This window comes from Schistocerca piceifrons, chromosome 8, assembly GCF_021461385.2.
Source record: "Schistocerca piceifrons isolate TAMUIC-IGC-003096 chromosome 8, iqSchPice1.1, whole genome shotgun sequence".
Classification (NCBI taxonomy): domain Eukaryota; kingdom Metazoa; phylum Arthropoda; class Insecta; order Orthoptera; family Acrididae; genus Schistocerca; species Schistocerca piceifrons.
Window position 1 is genome coordinate 226,027,016 of NC_060145.1, and position 6,707 is coordinate 226,033,722.

Here is a 6,707-nt window from a genome sequence, read left to right on the forward strand (position 1 = left end):
AAAATTTCATTTCGTGTCATTACGAGACATAGCGCAAGAGCAGAGTAAAGACAACGTGTGGAAAGAAATTAAACACCTTTGGCAAGATAGGAATAATGTTACCATTAGAAACCATTACACTCTACGCAATAATATTCTGTTTCGCCGGTCTCACCCTGACAGCAACAATTGGTTACTATGGATTCCTGACGAGCTTGTTAACAAATTAATCTGGTATACTCATTTAAGTTACGCACATTACGGAGCCAGAAAATGTTTTCTTATACTGAGACAGAACTGTTATTTTGCCAACATGGAGAAACGTATTCGACGAGTTTTAGCGTCATGTAAAATCTGCCAGAAAGCTAAGTCAGACACTACTTCACATATTCCTCCGTTACATCCCATTGTACATGTTAAATTGAGACACATGGCCGCTGTAGACATTTTTGGTCCGATTCCCAGAACTAATAGAGGTTTTTGCTACATCTTTGTCGCTGTTGAACTCACTTCAACATTTGTTACCTTCACTCCGTTACGCAAAGCTACAGCTAAATCTGTTTCGAAAGCATTTATAAAACAATTTCTATTTCATGTAGGACATGTAATGAAAGTAATTTCCGACAATGGATCACAGTTTCGATCTGCTATATGGACACGTATGTTACGAGCTACAAACATTTCTCCGATCTATATATCCAGGTACCATGCTTCTTCGAACCCTTGTGAACGACTAATGAAAGAGATTGGTGAACTGTGTAGAATATACTGCCATAAAAGACATATTGATTGGGACACACACATACTCCCATTCCAGGATGTAATTAATTCCATACCAAATGAATCTACTACGCTATATCCGACTGTTACACTGAAAAATGTTGAACCACCTAACAAAATTAAAGAATTAGTATCGTATCCTACATCTCGTCGACTACGACACCGTGAAATAATTGACATTGCGCTGAACAACATCAAACGTGCCGCAGAGCGCCGGAGAAGACAGCAAATACAGGATTGTACACGCCGTGACTTTCACATTGTCGTTATATATCAGACCGTGCACATTTTCCATTTTTCGTGTATGTATGATTGTTTTCCTGTTTTGTTTGTATGCACTATGAAAAGTTTAAGATGTAACAAACACCAGTTGACTCTGACATTTTGCCTTATGATATCTCAACATCGTGACTATTTTACATTTTTTTTGCTACTACATTATAATACTCTGTGTACATTTTGCACCTGAACACTGTCTATGTTTTTGACATAATACGTTTTCTGTCATGCTATGCTGTATGCTTAATTACATCACTAGAAACCAGTTTTTATTTAATGGGTATATGATTTAAATGCAAGATTTTAATCCTTATTCATCATTTTCAGAAAGTAATAACGTGTAAAAGAAATAAATTATACAAACCACAGTGGATTACTATGAAATGGGAATTTCACCTTCGGAATGAACGAAAGAAGATGGAATACCTCATCACGAAGAGTAAATGGATCAAAATTAACAAACATTAACAAGAATATACTATACACATCCTATGATAGCAGTCTTAACTAATTATTATTCTTTCAGAATACGAGGCGATTGATGCAGGCTGTCAGACAGAACTACACATCTTAGTTTTAGTGATGAAATATGCTAGAAATAAGAAACTCTATACCACGAATAGTTGTTGAAGTAAATGGTAATATGAATAATGAAGCGTCTTTTTGCAGATGATAATGAATGATGATGAATAGTGATGAAGAATATGCTAATATGAATAATGAAGTTTTTTTTGCAGGTGATGATAGTGTTGAATTTTATATGGCCACTTAACGGACCACTTTTAAGTTTTCCTTTGCAGATGAGAATGATGATGAAGTTTATATATTTACTGTTAGTTAAGAAATGCTATGTAGTTATTTAAGTATTTGTTGCAGTTCGTTTTGACAGTATGTCTTATGTCGCATGGTATAATGACTGAATGTTTTGGGAAGGACAGCTAGAGTACATACATATTGCGTACACATTTCATTACCTGTTAATTCGAAGTGCACTACTTTTCAGCATAAAATGCGTTTCTTCTTTCAGCTCAATAATCCAATTTGTATTTTATCTAGGAGAAGCTATTCATGAAATTAATGTCCTATAAGCAGTTAGTCATTAAACCTGTTCTAGTACTTGCACTTTTTTTTTTACCCATTTGTGTGTGTCATTCATGAATGTGATCACATATACTCTACTTCATTCATAACCATGCTACAGCTGACTCATGAGTCAAAAGCAAATATTGTTATCATCGGGCAATTAATTATCGATCCCAACGCAATGCATTGCTAGCACAAAAAATGTATTACCAGTCCCAAATAATGCTACCAGTTTAAGAGAGTTCTTAGTAACACTGAATGATGTTTTCTAATCACAGACCTTGAGTAATAGTTACAGTGTGTTACATTTTAAATATGTCATATGTCACTTGAATGATGAGTTCTGAGTAATAGTGAATGATATTTTGTAATAATGCATACATGCTGTGCCAATAATTTCTGTAAATAATATTTTTGTTATACTCTATAAATGCTACGCTAATAATTAACTCTCATTTTGAATGACATCTGATGATTTGTAACTGGCCAATGAGTGCCATTATTATTCTAAATATGTCGTATGTCACTTGAATGATGAAAAATGTTTTGTAATATTCAGTACTTGCTATATGTTTGGTAACTGGCCAATGAATGCCACTGCTTCTTAGATTTTAAATTTGTATTATGTCACTTACATGCTGTTGTATATGAATACCAGTAGCTTGATGCTACACTCATTAGCTCCTCTTTTGAATGATGACTTCTAATGGTTTGTAACTGGCCAATGAGTGCCAATAATTATTTTAAATACGTCGTATGTCACTTGACCCTCTATATAGAGGGTCTATACAAGGGCGATGTACTTGAGGACAATATTATGGAAATGGAAGAGGATGTATATGAAGATGAAATCGGAGATACGATACTGCGTGAAGAGTTTGACAGAGCACTGAAAGACCTGAGTCGAAACAAGGCCCCGGGAGTAGACAACATTCCATTGGAACTACTGACGGCCTTGGGAGGGCCAGTCCTGACAAAACTCTACCATCTGGTGAGCAAGATGTATGAAACAGGCGTAATACCCTCAGACTTCAACAAGAATATAATAATTCCAATCCCAAAGAAAGCAGGTGTTGACAGATGTGAAAATTACCGAACAGTCAGTCTGATAAGCCACAGCTGCAACATACTAACACGAATTCTTTACAGACGAATGGAAAAAACTAGTAGAAGCCGACCTCGGGGAAGATCAGTTTGGATTCCGTAGAAATACTGGAACACGTGAGGCAATACTGACCTTACGACTTATCTTAGAAGAAAGATTAAGGTAAGGCAAACCTGCGTTTCTAGCATTTGTAGACTTAGAGAAAGCTTTTGACAATGTTGCCTGGAATACTCTCTTTCAGATTCTGAAGGCGGCAGGGTTAAAATACAGGGATCGAAAGGCTATTTACAATTTGTACAGAAACCAGATGGCAATTATAAGAGTCGAGGGACATGAAAGGGAAGCAGTTGTTGGGACGGGAGTAAGACAGGGTTGTAGCCTCTCCCCAATGTTATTCAATCTGTATATTGAGCAAGCAGTAAAGGAAACAAAAGAAAAATTTGGAGTAGGTATTAAAATCCATGGAGAAGAAATAAAAACTTTGATGTTCACCGATGACATTGTAATTCTGTCAGAGACAGCAAAGGACTTGGAAGAGCAGTTGAACGGAATGGATAGCGTCTTGAAAGGAGGATATAAGATAAACATCAACAAAAGCAAAACGAGGATAATGGAATGTAGTCGAATTAAGTCGGGTGATGCTGAGGGAATTAGATTAGGAAATGAGACACTTAAAGTAGTAAAGGAGTTTTGCTATTTGGGGAGCAAAATAACTGACGATGGTCGAAGTAGAGAGGATATAAAATGTAGACTGGCAATGGCAAGGAAAGCGTTTCTGAAGAAGAGAAATTTGTTAACATCGAGTATAGATTTAAGTGTCAGGAAGTCTTTTCTGAAAGTATTTGTATGGAGTGTAGCCATGTATGGAAGTGAAACATGGACGATAAATAGTTTGGACAAGAAGAGAATAGAAGCTTTCGAAATGTGGTGCTACAGAAGAATGCTGAAGATTAGATGGGTAGATCACATAACTAATGAGGAAGTACTGAATAGGATTGGGCCGAAGAAAAGTTTGTGGCACAACTTGACCATAAGTGGGTTGGTAGGACATGTTCTGAGGCATCAAGGGATCACCAATTTAGTATTGGAGGGCAGCATGGAGGGTAAAAATCGTAGAGGGAGACCAAGACATGAATACATTAAGCAGATTCAGAAGGATGTAGGTTGCAGTAGGTACTGGGAGATGAAGAAGCTTGCACAGGATAGAGTAGCATGGAGAGCTGCATCAAACCAGTTTCAGGACTGAAGACCACTACAACAACAACATGTCACTTGAATGATGAAAAATGTTTTGTAATATTCAATACTTGCTATATGTTTGGTAACTGGCCAATGAATGCCACTGTTTCCTATATTTTAAATTTGTATTATGTCACTTACATGCTATTGTATATGAATACCAGTAGCTTGATGCTACACTCATTAGCTCCTGTTTTGAACGATGACTTCTGATGGTTTGTAACTGGCCAATGGGTGTCAAAGATTACTATAACTAGATGAATTATGTAAATGGTATGGCATTAATTAACTCTTATTTTGAATGATCACTTTTGAATAATGCATGAAAATGGTTTGTAACTGGCCACTGAGTGCCAATGTTTACTATAATCAGATGACGTATGTACATTATTCAGTAATACTTCACACATAGCACAGAAATGTTCAGTAACTAGGCGATGATTGCCACCAATTACTCCAATCGGTTGATAGACTAGTGTAATTCTCAATTAAGACTAGCATAAGACTTAATGTCCTTCACCTTCTGACCTAATTAGCAGAAATTACTGCAAAATCCGTTTGTCCTGTCCATCCTCATGATCATGGAGCACTATACTTGGTTTTTGCACTAATTCTACGTTGGTGAAAGAGGATGGATTCTGCAAGAGTGTGGTGTTGACACATCATGCTGTCCACCACCTTGAGCGATGGAGATGTTATTATGGTCCCACTATTTGGTTTACCTAATGTACTACCAAAATGATAACATTGAATATTAATACGACATTTCAGTGTCTTGGTTACACTGATTAATACTTCAGGGAAGAGAACTTCAGATTGTCTCACTTGGTGTTGTGCTTATGTAGAAAGATATGGACTTTCAGTGGAGCTACGTGCAACCTACTGTGCTACAACCATGATGCAATCCTTCCATTTCCTATCCTAGATCTTGTAAAATGGTAAAAAAATATATACAGTGCTTGTGCAGTTTATGTCATTTGTTAATATGATTTGTACTCATTGCGTATACATATTGTCATTGCTTGATATGTTCTGTACTACAGTGCGTGTGCACTTTATGCCATTTGTTAATATGTATTGTATTCATTGCGTATACATTTTGTCATTGCTTGATATGTTCTGTACTCAGTGCATGTGCACTATATTTCATTTCATGTTCTGCACTTATATATATGTGTAAAAATTCTGTGACTGTCAACTTAGTTAATTAACTAGATTTTAGAAAAATTTGTCGCTCATGGCAAGTCCAATTGAGTCACCATGGCTGCCAAATTTTAGCCCGCCCCCCCCCCCCCCCCCCAGTGGAGGGTTATGTAAGGGGTATGCACTGCGTGCGATATGCAAAGTATAAGAGAATCGCTGACCAGAGAGCAGTGTTGACTGAGTACGAACTGTGTAGCTGTAGCAGTAAGTTGTTGCTTGTCTAGTCTAGTCTGCGGATGTCTGCAGTCTGCTCTAGTCGGGAGTCTGGAGCCTGAGTATTATTGTATAAGGGAAAAAGCAGCCTCGCGCATATCTAGTAATGTATCTGAACTGTCATTCAAATGTTTTAAAAAATGACCTAATAATAATTTTTGTAATATAAAGTAATTTTTTTAAAATCATTCATTTCAATTTAAAGAATTTACTAATTTCTCCTATCCATGATCATTCCGATTGTTGCAAAAGAAAAATTGGTTGCTTCCTTTCACAAATCACAAATGTATAGGCCAGCATTGCACGTAGCTGTGCCGGAAAAATGTTAAGTAAGAGCAGATTTATTCGCCGTTTTTATTGAGGTAAGAATTTTTGCTTTTTTTATTCAGAATGATCTTACAGGGCCATGACGCAGCACTGCTGTCGTCCTAAAATTTACCAGGTTACTGAATTTATTTTTTTTATTTCGGGGTTTAGGAATTTTTCTGTTTCGCACTTACATTAAATGAGAAAAGAATTTTGTGGGAACATTAAATGGAAATAAATTTTGTGTGGGGGTTAAACGTGAATGATTTTCTGTAGAGAGGTTACACTAAATTCGAATCACATTCACTATTCATATTTAATTTATTTAATAATTTCGTGTGGGGAGGTTACAATGGTGACAAGTGTTACCCATGTGTTGTGGTTATAGCAGGTTGTCAAATGATAAACAGTAATCACCTGCTTCCGAAGGTGTTATCATTTACAAATACTCTGGTTGCCCCCGCCGTTGTCGCGTCTCCCGGTACAAACCCATGGGTGTCTGCCAAGAAGTTCCGTCCAC